We start from the raw sequence: 19,022 nt of genomic DNA on the forward strand, positions 1-19,022 counted from the left end.
TCATGATCATTTAATACCCTACATCTGTTAGGATTATATTTAAAATGTTTCTTGGCACAATATAAGAATTTCCTTGAAAAGAACGTTTATTTTGAATTTAACTGCAACTCTTATATATTTATGCTATTTAATGACAAACTGTTTTCTGAAAGAGGCTTTGTAGGTGGGCTAAAGACAAATATTAACTGAGATAAATGCAATTTAGAGAAAGGATTTATACTCATATTGAATGGGCTTCAGACAAAAATACATATTTGGCAATTGACACAGGAAATGATTCTAGGTCGATGGGTAGGTATACTTTAAGTTGGGAATATGATTAATATATTATAAACATCAGCGCAAACGAATAACACCATCCCAGTATATTAGGGTAGTGTATAAAGAGATCATAGCGGAAAATTGAAAATGTTTTCTGCGATAAAGAGTATAGAACATAAAAGGTAGTAGTTTCCTGCGAAATAATAATTTTAAGACATTTTTATCATCCACTAATCAATAAATTTATGAACTTTAATTGCAATTTTAAAAGTTTATAAAGTAAAATAAATAAATTTGTTAAAAATAGAATAAAATATAATTTATGTATATTTAGTTTGATACATTACAATTTATATCTTAAAATAAAAACATCTTCTATATATTTTATACATCTCCAATTAAGTAAATTTGTTTACTTTGCATTTAGTTAAGTTTATATTTTATTTATTTGTGTTATCGATGATTTACTGCAGTGCTAATTGAATACAAGTCAAGGAAAATCAAAATATTCTAGAGCTCTTGAAAACGTTGTCTTCTTGCAGAATATTCAATATTTATTTAATGAATCTGTAAAAATAAATACGTAGTGTAATTGCTCACTACCTGTAGAATTAAATATTTGTCTGGTATCTGTCTAATCTATAAAAATATGACCACGCATTGGAAAGCATTGATCTCAGTCATGATGATTTATATAAGCTAAGGTGGACTGAAGATTTTATTATGTTACAGAGAATGCATTTCATTTACAAAATGGTTAAATTTGTGCTTAATTGACAATTGATCCACTGAATATGTACATTTCTCCAAACAGACAATAGAATTGAACAATTGCAATTGTTTATCTATTCTTAATTAAGTTTAATGTTTTCTTTGCAAATATAGAAAAATAACAATGTAATACATATATATGTATAAAATGAATTCGCCAATAAAGTTGACAAAAGAAAAAAACAATATTGTTTTTGTATTAAAATAAAATTTGTTATACTTATATATGTATGTACATACATATTCGAAAATAGCTGTAAGAGAAACAGTAATTATAACAACAACAGGCCAAATAAAATGAATTTACTACATTTTATAATGGTGTTTATTCTAACTACGTTCACTTTAAGGACAACTAGTTGTATACAATTTTATTGTTTCATTTCAATCATGTTAAAACAATATTTCTGAAATCTACATACATTTATCAATAACAAAAACTATAATAAAACATACTTACTACATGTTTTTCTAATGTATTTAACTTTGAACTTTACCACTGCAACTACTAATGCAATTCTGGAGACAAAACAAAGAAAGTAATTTTAAAGAAAACATGATATAAATACAAATACATATGTATGTGCCTTGCGGCCACCGAAAGCACAAACAACAAAAACACGAAAAACTTGAGATGCACAAAAAATTTGGATCAGAATGAATACGAAACATGTGACATACATATGTTGAACAAATAAGAAATTCAGTGTTATCAATGGCATATACATATATGTACATATCGCTCATTTACTACAAGACTGTCATAATCCAAAATTTAGGTTTTTTCTTGTAGTAAATGATCAAATTCAAAAACTAGCTCTGAGCGATATTGAAAACTACAACAACAAACAACACAAACTAGACCGACACAAGACAATTAGTTCTTACTGATGTTGATACGTGTAAGTCAATTGATGATAATGTATATATGGTGATGCTTATTACTCAAATATATAAATTTTTAAGCCGATTGATTCCAATATATTTGTAGAATAACTAAATAATTTCTTTAGTGATTGTAGTTTTTAATTGTATGGAAATTTTAAATTGAAGTTTTATTTCAATTATAATTTATTTTTTTTTTAACGGTATTAAGTGTATTCACCTCATTGATTTCAATATTCAATTGAATTGCTGTGTAGAATATTTTCGTATAGTTGTATATGTATTCATATATCATACAGTTCATACGTTATACAGACATATTTTTAATATTCTATTCCCATCTTTTTGTTGAAAGATTCCAATGTTTGGTGGTCCTGTGGCAACAAGTGTGTTAATTAACCACTCCTCAATATTTCTACGGGCACTGATTGTCAGCCTTATTTGTATCACTATTTTCAACGGAGTAAACTTTACATATACAAACATCACATTTCCCCTAAATTTCGTTGTAAAATATTCTTTTGTTCGTATAGGTAGAAGTTTGCCCAGAAAATGTTGGATAAAAATATTATTTTTTAATTCTACGATAATACTTTATTACTGAAGATGGTTTGAATTTTATTACGGGTGTTGACGACGTAGTATTTTCTGAGCATCAAAAGAAATTATTATATTTAATTTTATTTACGTAATGAAGTTAAATATATAATACATTCGAATACTTGAATTCTTATTTAAATTCTACCTTTTAAATTAAAAGAAATATTTCGTTTACCTCTTGTCCTCACAAATATTCATATTACAGCTGTTAATGTTGTTGTTAATACAAACATTTGCTGCACTACGGACCAGAATCACAATAGAAATAAATATTGTTGTTTTGTGCTATAGAATAACGTTTGCAGGATGCTGCAGCAGTAATCACAATACAAAATGACTTATATTTTTTGTAGGTCTGTTTATGGTATTAGTTACTTAAAAAAAGTTTATCATTTAAAACAACACTTACATACGTATTATTAATATATTTTTTATATTTTTTACTATTAACTGAGTGTTTTACAAGAATGTTTTATTACTGCATTTTAAACTTTTAAATCCTTTAAAAGATGAAAATATAATTTTATAATGAACAAAAAATGACAATTGTATAATTTGAAGAAAACACCAGATATATTCATTCAAAATAAAAAGTAGAACATTTTAATGAATTTTTCCATTCTTCTTCATTTTAATTAAAATATTACACACTAGAAGGCAAATATAAAGATCTATTTTAAGTAATTAAAAGATTACACATTAAATATATGTACAAGGATGAACAAGATGTACAAATGCTGATGCATGTTGTTTTAATATTATGTTTTAAGTCTTCTAATTAGTTAGTAACTTATATAACAGTTCCATCTCAAGTAAGACTGAATGGGTCTTAAATTTTAGTTAGTTTTAATTTGAAATGTCCTGGAGGTTTTTTAAAATATGGCGAGGAAATACATAAAAGCAAAAGAATTTTAGTACTTTCTCCCTTTTTTACTATTGGTTGAAAAAGTGAAATTTGGAAACATTTTCTTCATTTAGAAGAAGTAGATTATCTCCAAAAAACTAACATAATATGCCGAATACTCCCAGTGAACATGAAAATATCATAGATATGAATTACTACAACAAGATTTAATGTATATTTTTCAAAACAATATAAACGATATGTCCATTACTCTGATGTCCTTCATATTATGTTTTACATATTTTAAATTGTACTTATACAAATAACAATGTCACTTGAAGGACACAAAGGAAATGGACATATTGTTTATATTATTTTGAAAAATATACATTAAATCTTGGAGGAATAATTCATATCAATGAGATTTTCATGTACACTGGGAGTCTTTAGCAGCAATCTAATGATTGCGAACTGTAGATTATTTTACTAAAAGTTAAATTACTTGAGATCCCCTCATTGTCCCATACTGATTTTTTATATTTTGTTGAGTACAGTCATAGTAGTGAGATTTTCATGTAAACTGGAAGTCTTCAGCAGCAATCTAATGATTGCGAACTTTTATATTCGTGGATACAATGGTTCGTTAAAGTAAAGAGTTTTGCAAGGTATTAATTATTGCAATAAACCCTTCGCTATCGCACTTTGAAGTTATTATGTTCTTATTGACTCACTAGTGACCTAAACGATTGTAATCTCTTTTGCTTTGTTAAATGCTTCTTAAAACTTAAGCGTTAACTAAAATATTTATATTTTGCTGTATATTTTTCAAAAATTAAGTGCCTAGAGTTCATGGTTATATGGTCAAACCAAAAAAAAGTAAAAGAAAAATAAATTGAACAATCGCATTTACACTCCTTATCAGATTTTATGGAATTTAGAACAGAGAATACACTCTTTAAAAGTAAGTACATTTTGTACTAGTAGACTGTTTGTTATTAAACGTTATGTCTTCTTTCTTTAACAATAACAAAATAAAGAAAATATTATCCTTTTGAACAACAAAACTTTTGCTTTATGTTATTGAACACGTTAATATGTAATTGTGCTTCGCCTGCCACAATCATTAATCACCGTTAATAGTACAAGTTAAAAAATACAAATATTTTCACTAGAATCAAGATAAAAGGCAACACATAATTGCTACACATAAAAAAGTAATTTTAATAAAAAATTAATTTCTATCTGTAATTCCTAATCCTTATTTCCTTGGGCAACCATTCGTCAACACTTTACAGACACTTGTTGTGTATCACTATTTTAAATGAAATAAGGTTTTCATATAGCAACATTATATAATTTTACTCATGTTCCCTTAATGTGGCCTTTCTTATTTTCTCAGCCTTAAACATTTTCAGGATATTTTGTTCAAGTTTTATGGAAAAAGCAACACCTAACATGACTTGTTATTGATATCGCATTTTTAAATAAAGAATATTCAACATTTTTATTTTTTTTTTTTAGAAAAATAATTAAAAAACTGTATCTAACGATTATTTTAATATATATTGCAGATAAAGTATTGTTGGTTAAGACATGCGATGGAATGTTTATGCGTTTATGCAATTTTAAACATTTTGTTAATTGCTATTTTTACGAATGTAACTTATAGCCAACTGAAATTTATACTAAATCTCATATTCACACAGATCTCAATGACTTTAAGAAACCATAATAACTTAATAGTTTGCTAACTTGTATGTCAACACGGCGTATGAGTTATTTAAACGAGATTTATTAAGTATCCTCCATAAACCATTATCATTTCATAAGGCATGGCGTCATTTCTAAAAGATTTTAATTATCACAATAAAGTAATTATGTGTGTTAAGTTTTCTTTCAGGAGCTTATAAAAATTATATAAGATCGCAAGGATTTACTTTACAGAAGAAGTTATGAAGAGGCATTTTAAATTGACGTTAAATCATCATTATTAAGTAGTATATCAACACTTTAACTTTAATTAATGTAAATTTTTATTGCAGCAGCCATTTGGTATATGATTGCTACCCATTTTAGGCTAGAATCACGTTTTCTCATTAATATATTAAAACATTTTTAATGTTTTGTATGCCCCAAAAAAAAACTTAAAATAAACAATATATTTAGAGTTCATTATAAAAACGAGACATCATCATCATCATCATCATCATCTATATATATAAAATTCTAACGTTACTGACTGACTGACTGACTGACTGACTGACTGATTCACTGACTGATTCATCATCGCACAGCCTAAACGGTTGAAGCTAAAGAGCTGAAATTTGGACAGGAGGTTGGTCTCCCGCCAAATAGATTTTTGGAAATTCGAATGTTTAGGGGGTAAAAAAGGGTAAAAACGGGTAAATTCGGTAACCTTATATCTCCTAAACTAGAAAAGATACAAAAACAGTTTAAAGCTTATCGCCGTTCATTTAAAAAATAAACGGACAGGTGTCTGGTACTTTTTTAAAATTCGGCCCCTTTAGGGAATAAACGGGTAAAAACTGTATTTTGGTACTTTTTTCGCACCCCATGTATCTTTTAAACCAGTGCACATTCAAAAAATATTTTTGACTCCTTCATAACTTAACGAAAAAATAAAAATATGAATTTAGTACTTTTTGGATATTCGGACGTTTAAGGGGTTAAAATTGTACCTATTTTTGGTACTTTTTTCATAAAACATTGTTTTTGGTTTATTAACTTATACATATGAATACATAATAACGGGCTCCCACTACGATGTTGCAACTTTTTGGAATAGAATTTTTATTTCGTTAATGGGGAGGAAAGAAGTACCAAAAGGGGTAAAAATGGGAAATTTGATTTTATTCAACCACAATGATCGAATTTAGATAAAATTTTTAAATTTAAAAACACTACATATCCTAATGGGGTGTTATTTGGAACCCCGGTACCAAGTGATATTTTTTGGTACTTTTCATTCTCCAACTGGTCCTTTTTGAGTTTTCTATGATATTGAAATAGAAACATGAAATTAATAATAAAGGGACTTTTCGCTACTTTTTCGTTCTACACCGGTACTTTTTTGAGTTTTCTTTAAAATTAAACCTAGAAACATGAAATTAAGCATGTAGAGCTCGGAGTAAATGAGAATCTATAAAATGGGACTTTTTGGTACTTTTTCGTTCTTCAAAAGGTACTTTTTGAATTTTCTATAATATTGAACCTAGAAACATGTAATTAAACATGTAGAGACCGGAGTAAATGAGAATCTATAAAAGGAGACTTTTTGGTACTTTTTCGTCCTTCGACTGGTACTTTTTGAGTTTTCTATAAAATTTAACCTAGAAACATGAAATTAAGCATGTAGAGCCCGGAGTAAATGAGAATCTATAAAAGGGGACTATTTGGTACTTTTTCGTCCTTCGACTGGTACTTTTTGAGTTTTCTATAAAATTTAACCTAGAAACATGAAATTAAGCATGTAGAGCCCTTAGTAAATGAGAATCTATAAAAGGGGACTTTTTGGTACTTTTTCGTCTTTCGACTGGTACTTTTTGAGTTTTCTATAAAATTTAACCTAGAAACATAAATTAAGCATGTAGAGCCCGGAGTAAATGAGAATCTATAAAAGGGGACTTTTTGGAACTTTTTCGTCTTTCGACTGGTACTTTTGAGTTTTCTATAAAATTTAACCTAGAAACATGAATTTAAGCATGTAGAGCCCAGAGTAAATGAGAATCTATAATAGGGGACTTTTGGTACTTTTTCGTCCTTCGACTTGTACTTTTGAGTTTCTATAAAATTTAACCTAGAAACATGAATTAAGCATGTAGAGCCCAGAGTAAATGGAGAATCTATAATAGGGGACTTTTGGTACTTTTTTCGTCCTTCGACTGGTACTTTTTGAGTTTTCTATAAAATTTAACCTAAAAACATGAAATTAAGCATGTAGAGCCCGGAGTAAATGAGAATCTATAAAAGGGACTTTTTGGTACTTTTCGTCCTTCGACTGGTACTTTTTGAGTTTTCTATAAAATTTAACCTAGAAACATGAAATTAAGCATGCGGAGGCCTTAGTTAATGAGAATCTATAAAAGGGGACTTTTTGGTACTTTTTCGTCCTTCGACTGGTACTTTTTGAGTTTTCTATAAAATTTAACCTAGAAACATAAAATTAAGCATGTAGAGCCCTTAGTAAATGAGAATCTATGAAAGGGGACTATTTGGTACTTTTTCGTCTTTCGACTGGTACTTTTTGAGTTTTCTATAAAATTTAACCTAGAAACATGAAATTAAGCATGTAGAGCCCGGAGTAAATGAGAATCTATAAAAGGGGACTTTTTGGAACTTTTTCGTCTTTCGACTGGTACTTTTTGAGTTTTCTAAAAAATTTAACCTAGAAACATGAATTTAAGCATGTAGAGCCCAGAGTAAATGAGAATCTATAATAGGGGACTTTTTGGTACTTTTTCGTCTTTCGACTGATACTTTGTGAGTTTTCTATAAAATTTAACCTAGAAACATGAAATTAAGCATGTAGAGCCCGGAGTAAGTGAGAATCTATAAAAGGGGACTTTTTGGAACTTTTTCGTCTTTCGACTGGTACTTTTTGAGTTTTCTATAAAATTTAACCTAGAAACATGAATTTAAGCATGTAGAGCCCAGAGTAAATGAGAATCTTTAATAGGGGACTTTTGGTACTTTTTCGTCTTTCGACTGATACTTTGTGAGTTTTCTATAAAATTTAACCTAGAAACATGAATTTAAGCATGTAGAGCCCTTAGTAAATGAGAATCTATAAAAGGGGACTTTTTGGTACTTTTTCGTCTTTCGACTGATACTTTGTGAGTTTTCTATAAAATTTAACCTAGAAACATGAAATTAAGCATGTAGAGCCCGGAGTAAATGAGAATCTATAAAAGGGGACTTTTTGGAACTTTTTCGTCTTTCGACTGGTACTTTTTGAGTTTTCTATAAAATTTAACCTAGAAACATGAATTTAAGCATGTAGAGCCCAGAGTAAATGAGAATCTATAATAGGGGACTTTTTGGTACTTTTTCGTCCTTCGACTGGTACTTTTTGAGTTTTCTATAAAATTTAACCCAGAAACATGAAATTAAGCATGTAGAGCCCTTAGTAAATGAGAATCTATAAAAGGGGACTTTTTGGTACTTTTTCGTCTTTCGACCGATACTTTTTGAGTTTTCTATAAAATTTAACCTAGAAACATGAAATTAAGCATGTAGCCCGGAGTAAATGAGAATCTATAAAAGGGGACTTTTTGGAACATTTTCGTCTTTCGACTGGTACTTTTTGAGTTTTCTATAAAATTTAACCTAGAAACATAAAATTAAGCACGTAGAGCCCTTAGTAAATGAGAATCTATAATAGGGGACTTTTTGGTACTTTTTCGTCCTTCGACTGGTACTTTTTGAGTTTTCTATAAAATTTAACCTACAAACATGAAATTAAGCATGTAGAGCCCAGAGTAAATGAGAATCTATAATAGGGGACTTTTTTGTACTTTTTCGTCCTTCGACTGGTACTTTTTGAGTTTTCTATAAAATTTAACCTAGAAACATGAAATTAAGCATGTAGAGCCCTTAGTAAATGAGAATCTATAAAAGGGGACTTTTTCGTCTTTCGACTGGTACTTTTTGAGTTTTCTATAAAATTTAACCTAGAAACATAAAATTAAGCATGTAGAGCCCTTAGTAAATGAGAATCTATAATAGGGGACTTTTTGGTACTTTTTCGACCTTCGACTGGTACTTTTTGAGTTTTCTATAAAATTTAACCTACAAACATGAAATTAAGCATGTAGAGCCCAGAGTAAATGAGAATCTATAATAGGGGACTTTTTTGTACTTTTTCGTCCTTCGACTGGTACTTTTTGAGTTTTCTATAAAATTTAACCTAGAAACATGAAATTAAGCATGTAGAGCCCTTAGTAAATGAGAATCTATAAAAGGGGACTTTTTGGTACTTTTTCGTCCTTCGACTGGTACTTTTTGAGTTTTCTATAAAATTTAACCTACAAACATGAAATTAAGCATGTAGAGCCCGGAGTAAATGAGTATCTATAATAGGGGACTTTTTGGTACTTTTTCGTCCTTCGACTGGTACTTTTTGAGTTTTCTATAAAATTTAACCTACAAACATGAAATTAAGCATGTAGAGCCCAGAGTAAATCAGAATCTATAATAGGGGACTTTTTTGTACTTTTTCGTCCTTCGACTGGTACTTTTTGAGTTTTCTATAAAATTTAACCTAGAAACATGAAATTAAGCATGTAGAGCCCTTAGTAAATGAGAATCTATAAAAGGGGACTTTTTCGTCTTTCGACTGGTACTTTTTGAGTTTTCTATAAAATTTAACCTAGAAACATAAAATTAAGCATGTAGAGCCCTTAGTAAATGAGAATCTATAATAGGGGACTTTTTGGTACTTTTTCGTCCTTCGACTGGTACTTTTTGAGTTTTCTATAAAATTTAACCTACAAACATGAAATTAAGCATGTAGAGCCCAGAGTAAATGAGAATCTATAATAGGGGACTTTTTTGTACTTTTTCGTCCTTCGACTGGTACTTTTTGAGTTTTCTATAAAATTTAACCTAGAAACATGAAATTAAGCATGTAGAGCCCTTAGTAAATGAGAATCTATAAAAGGGGACTTTTTCGTCTTTCGACTGGTACTTTTTGAGTTTTCTATAAAATTTAACCTAGAAACATGAAATTAAGCATGTAGAGCCCTTAGTAAATGAGAATCTATAAAAGGGGACTTTTTGGTACTTTTTCGTCTTTCGACCGATACTTTTTGAGTTTTCTATAAAATTTAACCTAGAAACATGAAATTAAGCATGTAGCCCGGAGTAAATGAGAATCTATAAAAGGGGACTTTTTGGAACATTTTCGTCTTTCGACTGGTACTTTTTGAGTTTTCTATAAAATTTAACCTAGAAACATGAATTTAAGCATGTAGAGCCCGGAGTAAATGAGTATCTATAATAGGGGACTTTTTGGTACTTTTTCGTCCTTCGACTGGTACTTTTTGAGTTTTCTATAAAATTTAACCTACAAACATGAAATTAAGCATGTAGAGCCCAGAGTAAATGAGAATCTATAATAGGGGACTTTTTTGTACTTTTTCGTCCTTCGACTGGTACTTTTTGAGTTTTCTATAAAATTTAACCTAGAAACATGAAATTAAGCATGTAGAGCCCTTAGTAAATGAGAATCTATAAAAGGGGACTTTTTCGTCTTTCGACTGGTACTTTTTGAGTTTTCTATAAAATTTAACCTAGAAACATAAAATTAAGCATGTAGAGCCCTTAGTAAATGAGAATCTATAAAAGGGGACTTTTTGATACTTTTTCGTCCTTCCACTGGTACTTTTTGAGTTTTCTATAAAATTTAACCTAGAAACATGAAATTAAGCATGTAGAGCCCTTAGTAAATGAGAATCTATAAAAGGGGACTTTTTGGTACTTTTTCATCCTTCAACTGGTACTTTTTGAGTTTTCTATAAAATTTAACCTAGAAACATGAAATTAAGCATGTAGAGCCCTTAGTAAATGAGAATCTATAAAAGGGGACTTTTTGGAACTTTTTCGTCTTTCGACTGGTACTTTTTGAGTTTTCTATAAAATTTAACCTAGAAACATAAATTTAAGCATGTAGAGCCCAGAGTGAATGAGAATCTATAATAGGGGACTTTTTGGTACTTTTTCGTCCTTCGACTGGTACTTTTTGAGTTTTCTATCAAATTAAACCTAGAAACATGAAATTAAGCATGCAGAGCCCTTAGTTAATGGGAATATATAAGGGGACTTTTTGGTACTTTTTCGTTCTTCGACTGGTACTTTTTGATTTTTCTATAAAATTTAACCTAGAAACATGAAATTAAGCATGCAGAGCCCTTAGTTAATGGGAATATATAAGGGGACTTTTTGGTACTTTTTCGTTCTTCGACTGGAACTTTTTGATTTTTCTATAAAATTGAACCTAGAAACATGAAATTAAGCATATAGGCCGGAGTAAATTGGAAACTATAAAAGAGGACCTTTTTGGTACTTTTTTGTTCTTCGATTGGTACTTTTTGATTTTTCTATAAAATTGAACATAGAAACATGAAGTTAAGCATGTAGAGCCCGGAGTAAATAAGAATCTATAAAAGGAGACTTTTTTGTACTTTTTCATTCTTCGACTGGTACTTTTTTCAGTTTTTTATAAAATTTAACCTAGAAACATAAAATTAAGCATGTAGAGCCTGGAGTAAATTATAATCTATAAAAGGGGACTTTTTGGTACTTTATCGTACTTCGACTGGTACTTTTTGAGTTTTCCATAAAATTAAACCTAGAAACATGAAATTAAGCATGCAGAGGCCTTAGTTAATGAGAATCTATAAAAGTGAACTTTTTGGCACTTTTTCGTCCTTCGATTGGTATTTTTTGAGTTTTCTATAAAATTCAACCTAAAAACATGAAATTAAGCATATAGAGCACGGCGTAAATGAGAATCTATAAAAGTGGACTTTTAAGTACTTAAAATTGAGTACACATATACAATCATCATTTCTTCAAATTAGGGAATTACCAATATTTAAAAATTTGTAATCTTTGTAATACATATTATTTTTTCCTTGCTAAATGAAGAGCCAACATATTTCTCATTCTATAAAAACCCTCGCTAACAAAGTAGCGGGTAATAAGCTAGTATATCTATATAATTAATAGGCAAGACGATTTTTTGTGACCCCTTTTACTCTTACCGTATACATCTAATCTTGGCAAAAAATATATCATTTTAAAGGTATTTGTTCACAGATGTGCACAATATATATATTAATGAGATCGGTTCAGAATTTTAGGAGCTATAAGCGTTTAAAGTTGTTACTAATACATAGAAACAATAGTCACACGTACGTATTCTTTAAATTAAAAACAAACAAACAAAGCAAGAAACAAAACAAAAAAGTAAACAACACGGCTTTTTGAAAAAAGAGAGGAGAGTACAAAAACGTTTAACTTCTCTGTTGCTGTTTTCTTTTTGTATTTTGCATGATATTTGTTTTTGTTGTTTTTAATAAGATTTTTGTAAACAAATATATATGTAAACAGTGCTCCGTTTCTGTAATTCTCGCATCGAGAAAATCTGCCGATCATGATCATCTTGTGTAAAACAGGGTGAATACAAGAAATTTAAAAATTTCTTATTAAATTTTAATGAGTACAGTTTAAAAATAATCTGAGTCACACTGTTAAAAACTGGAAGACTATTATATTTTACGTTTTTTCTCGATTCAAGAAAATTACAGAAACGAGGTACAGGCTTTGGCAAAGCGAAAATAGGATTTTATTGTTTTATATTTTTGTGCAAAGTGATAAATTGTGAATGAGATAATGATCTATTTTGTTATAATATCGTTACGATTGTTACCAAATCGAAAGGAATATTTTTATAAGAATTAGGACTTCAGTTTTATATTCAGAGTTTTCTATTGGAGGTTTTTCGTTATTTAAACTTTTCAAAATAATTAAAATGAAGGACATTCCTGAGGAAACAACGAACTGGGAATATAAAAACATGTGTAAATAATGCTTGGGGACACTTCAAGATATGCCAAACAATGTACTGATATTGGTATTTGACCTGGAAAAATATTGGTAGGACATCAGTAATTTTTTTAATTTTAAGTATTGATATCGTAAAGTAATGACAAATATCGGTTACATTAATGAATTTTCAATTCCCTAACTTTTTAACGACCGTATAATATTTTAAAGACGAAGATCGGAAAAATATAAGAATGTCAAAAGTTATGTATTGAAATATTTTTAAAATTCAAAATTATTATAGTGAACTTTTTATTGGTCGTTACACTGCCGATACTCTTCAATTATGTTTAACGAAAAAAATCGGTGAAATAAAATACTGAATTGCGGTACATAATTATTAATTTTGATTGATTTGGAAGATTTAAATGATGAATTAACGAATTGATTCAGTGTCAGTAAGTAATAAAAAAAGCCTGTAAAAAATACAAGTAGAGTTTAGTTGGTCATGCCGGTACATGATATACCGCAATAAATGGATAGGTATATCCTTAGATGCAGGTTTAGCACAGCGAGGATTTGACGATATTCTTTTTTTGGGTTATTCTAACCAATTAGGAAATAGTAGTGTAAAGTGAAAACTGTAAGTTGAATGGGTGATGGTTATATGCTATATAAAAATAGATAAAACTGCTAGATGAAACTGCTAAATATAAATAATGTCTTTTGGTATGAAGAGTGTTTAACCGTACTTAGCAATTTAACATTTATTATTCATTTACTTGCTATTAAACTTGCATATATTAACAAAAGACTGAAATTTATAGTTTATTAATGTTTTCTTTCAAACAGTACCTACAAAATATATGAAAAATAAAGGCGTTAAGGTCTTATTATGCATACACAAAATCAGTGTGTAGTTGGAAGCCAATGCATATCGTTATGCGCTTCTATATGAAGGCTAATAGAAGGTCCATTAGAAGGCCTCATAGAATATCTACTATTAAATTCTATTAGAAGACATTAAAATTTAATAAATGTAGGTCTGCTGAAGTCTTTGTCGAGTGTTATAAGGGATAATTTATACAGCATATACATATCTGATGGATGGACTACTAATGACATCCAAAAAAAATTTATTTATAATTAGATAAGACATTATTTATTTTAAATATTTTTATTGTTTTGACAAATTATTTAGAACATTTCTAACATTTCTTTACTGGTGTGTACAGTAGAGCACTCCAGCACTGTGAAGGTAGCGTATATGTGTAGGGAATAATAAGTTGATAGAAAAAATGTTCGTTATTTTTTACTTTTAAAATAGTTGAAATACTTTTGAAAAACAAGTTGTATAACTAATTTTGACAATTGAGGTTTTAAACTTCTGATAAGACTTTTACTAAAACCTATCACATTTTCTAAAAGAAAACATTAATCAAAGCAAATTATACACTTTGATAATATCAATAAAGTTAATTTTTTACCACAGATTTGAACTACAAAAAATAGGGTTTTATTTTAGCATATTTATGCAATTTTTCCAGCGTTGGTTCTGGTCGAATTTCGACCGCTATGCGAACTCTAGTATATATAAATACGCAAAGCCAAAACGATTGGGAACATTTTCCGGCTCTATTACTTGACCGATTTTCTTGATTCTTTTTTTGATGAATGCAGATTCGCGAACCTCACTGCAGAATCTATATATGATCAAAATCGGTTCAGTATTTTCGGAAATATAAGCGTTTAAAGTTTCTACCAATACACAATCACACAAACATGTGCTTGAATTAAAAAATAGAAAACAAAATAAGAAAGCAAAACAACACTTTTTTTTTCATTGTAGAAAAAAAGAGAGGAGAGTGTAAAAACATGTTACTTCTCTGTTGATGGTTTATTTTTGTATTTTGCAATGATATTTTTGTTGTTGTTTTTAATAAGATTTTTGTATATGATTTTATTGTTTTTTATTTTTTAAAAGTGTAAAGTGATAAATTGTGAATGTAATAATTATTTATGTAAGATACAAGAGGATGATGATGTTTGATCTGGGAAAACATTGCTGGGACAAGAATTCTACATAAATGTTAGTTTTTATTGATTTTAAAGATTTTAATGATGGACAAAAACAAAGCCTGTTAAAATATAAGTAGGATAGTTTGTTGGTCATGTCGGTACATGATACACCGTAATAAATGAATCAGTATATCTCTAATACGTAGGTTTAGCACAATGAGGATTTGATGATATTCTTCTTTTTCGGGTTATTCTAACCAATTAGGAAAAAGGCGGTTATAGAAATAGAAGTGTAAAGTGAAAACTGTACTTTGTGTAGGCGATGGTTATAGCTGCCGTTACTTAAGGTGATATTAGAGTAAAATACATGTCGTCTAATACCTCCTTTAGCAATTTATCGCTATTAAACTTACATACATATATTAATATAAGGCTGGAATTTATAGTTTATTAACGTTTTCTTTCAAACATTTCTTATGAAGTACTTAAATAATTATGAAAAATTAAACAAGTAAGAAATTATAGTCGGGCGAGGCCGACCATATAATACCCTACACCTTTGACAAAAATATAATGTGATTTAGTCGCCATAATAAAGCATTTAAGTTGAATTGTACCTTGCCTTAGATATATATACTTAAGCCGTTTATTGTTGAATAAAATTGTGGACATTATTGCAGCTTTTTGTCGTGCCATTTGTGCCAAATTTCATTGAATTATCTCCAAAATTGCGACCTGTAGTTTGATTACAATGTTTAAAAGCCCTATTCGGGGGGTTCAGTCGTATGGAGGCTAGGTGAAATAATGGACCGATGTTAACCATTTTCAATAGACTTTGTCTACGGTACCATAAACGAGCATGTGTCAAATTTCATTGAATTATCTCCAAAATTGCGACCTGTAGTGTGATTACAAAATTTAAAAGCCCTATTCGGGGGGTTCAGTTGTATAGGGGCTAGGTGAAATAATGGACCGATGTAAACCATTTTCAACAGGATTCATCTACGGTACCATAAAAGATCATATGCCAAATTTCATTGAATTATCTCCAAAATTGCGACCTGTAGTTTGATTACAAGTTTTAAAAAGCCCTATTCGAGGGGTTCAGTTGTATGGGGGCTAGGTGAAATAATGGACCGATGTTAACCATTTTCAATAGGCTTCGTCCCTGGGACAATAAAATATCATGTACCAAATTTCATTGAATTATCTTCAAAATTGCGACCTGTAGTTTGATTACAAGGATTACAAGCCCTATTGGGGGGTTCAGTTGTATGGGGGCTAGGTGAAATAATGGACCGATCTTAACCATTTTCAATAGGCTTCGTCACTGGGATAATAGAAGATCATGTACCAAATTTCATTGAATTATCTTCAAAATTGCGACCTGTAGTTTGATTACAAGGTTTACATGGACGGACGGACAGACGGACGGACGGACGGACGGACGGACAGACGGACGGACAGACGGACGGACAGACGGACGGAGAGACGGACGGACGGACAGACACCGGACATAGCTAAATCGACTCAGAAAATGATTCTGAGCCGATTGGTATACTTTAAGGTGGGTATAGGACCAATATTATTGTGCGTTACAAACATCAGCACAAACCCAATATACCCTCCCCACTAAAGTGGTGTAGGGTATAATAATACCTAAATCATGGACAAACTCTTTTAGTAAAGAGGCGTTAAAGTATTATTCTCCAGATATAAGAATTTATCCCTGTGCAAAATCTTTCTTGCCTATGCACTTCTATGCGAAAGCTAATAGAATGCCTATTAAAAGGTCTTCGCTTAAAGGCCTACGAGTAGTACAGTCTCATAGAATATCTACTCTTAAATTCTATTAAAAAACATTTAAATTTAAGCCAAATAAGTAGTAAGTCAGCTGAAAGAAGTCTTTATCGAGTGTTATAATGGAGAATTTATACAACATAAACCTGAAGGATGGTCTTTTTATACTAAAGACAGCAAAATTAATTTATTTCTTATAGAGATAATATATACTATATACATATATCCCTGTTCCAAATGCCCATTCCGATCTATGGAGTTATTTTAGTAAAGATATTTATTAAAACTTAAAAAAACAATAATTTAAAACATCCCACTTTAAAAATTGAAAGTGGTTTCATTCCAAAAAAGGTCTTTTTACTTTATTCAAAAAACAAAAACCCGGAAAGAATTCCACTTCTGATCGGAATGAAATCCTTTTACAGTCCTGATAGCAATAATTGAAAAATTAATTTGCAATGTACTTTTGAAGGACTACTTCAAGAAAAACATAGTTACAAAAGATGAAAACACAGAAGATATGTTGAATTTTGGTTATTAAAATCTATGTCCAGTTTTGAAAAAAAGCTTATAGGTTTGGATTCTGTGCGCTCTTGAGAATATTAATCTATTTTTGTTTTTGTTATCTGTCAGCTATAAAAACCAAAAAACAAATTTGGATAGTTTCATAAACAAATAATGATTTTTCGAATTCAATTGTTACAGCCCTATTGAAAATATTTTTAGCGGTTTGTACTTTTCTGGTTCCTCTTAAAAAATTACAATTTCAGTTCCAAATAACTATAAAAAATATATTATAAAAATTTATTCTTGAGAACGACTTCAGGAGTAATGAATTTGGAATCAAATAAAAGACACATTCCGCCTATAAATAATCTGTGTTAAAATCATCACTTCTCTAGGTCTTTTCTTTTTGCTGCGATATAGAGATATATGTTGAATGTTATTACAGGTTACAAAGGAATAGTGCTGGGCAGGTTCGACATTGTTTACGACACTGATGATTGCTGGAGGAATTGTCAGATTGTTAAACATAGGGAAATATCATATTGTAAGGCATGAATTTATCATATTGTAAGTTTTGCATAGATTTTATGAACATTTATGTAGGGGATAATAAATCGAAAGAAGAAATGTTCGTTAATTTTGCTTTTAAAAAAATCAAATATTTTTGAAAAATATGTTGCATAAATAATTTAAGAACTTAGATTTTAAACTTAATTCAGAATTTTAACCAAAATTTATCACATTTTCTAAAAGAATACGTTGATTAAAGCAAGTTTTACACTTTGATGATAGCAATAGGAATATTATTTTTCAGACATTTGAACTATAAAAGTAGGGATTTCTTTTGCAGCATAAGTATGCAATCTTTCCTTCAACGGTTCCGGTCGAATTTCGGCCGCGGGGCGAACTCTAGTTAAAATAAAAGGATTAAATATTATTTTAACATTAAATCACCTACTTATATATCTGTATTCTACCCCAGAAAATTACAATTTTTAATATTTTGTACACAGATCACGTAGTTTTAAACTCAAAAAAACTTTTAATTCATTCCATTTGTTCCCCTTCAAAAATACACAAAAAACTTTTATCGAAAAAGAAATCTGTCAAAAAATATAAATGAGAAACGTTTAAACTTTATTTCCAAAGTTTATAATAAATTCTAAACGTTTTACCAATTGCTGTAAATGTTGCTTGTGTTTTGCCAACAAGTGACAAAAACAATAACAACGGGGCAGACAGAATTAGCACATTGCTTTGTTTTTTACAACACATGTACTACAAGCGCTTTCGAATAAATTGACCAAATAATGTACATTTCTTGTGTTATATAGACACGAATATTATTTTGTAAGTTTTAGATTTTATTCGTACCCTATATATATTAGACAAGAAAATCTTATAAAACCAAGCAGTGAATAGAATTTTTGAATTATAAATAAAATTAACGGGTCAATTTGAGATTAAACTGTGAACAAAACTATAAATAGCTTCTTTATTGAGAATCTAAGAAAATTGCACATATTTTTTCATTTGATTTATATACACAATTTTACAGTTATGTAACTATTAAGCGTTAATGGTAAATAATTTCCTTCCACGACATCACACTGTCTTAAAATAATGACTATGAATACAAACATGAAAGTAAATTTTTGCATTTTAGCTTCTTTTGTTACAATAATAGTTTTTTCTGGGTGGGTAAAATGTGCAAAGACTAAAATAGAAGGTCTAGTCCGAGAAAAGGCTCATACAACCTCTTGACCTC

The sequence above is a fragment of the Lucilia sericata genome, unplaced genomic scaffold, assembly GCF_015586225.1.
Source record: "Lucilia sericata isolate MDLA Ls3-8-SP2 unplaced genomic scaffold, ASM1558622v1 Contig000336F_arrow, whole genome shotgun sequence".
Classification (NCBI taxonomy): domain Eukaryota; kingdom Metazoa; phylum Arthropoda; class Insecta; order Diptera; family Calliphoridae; genus Lucilia; species Lucilia sericata.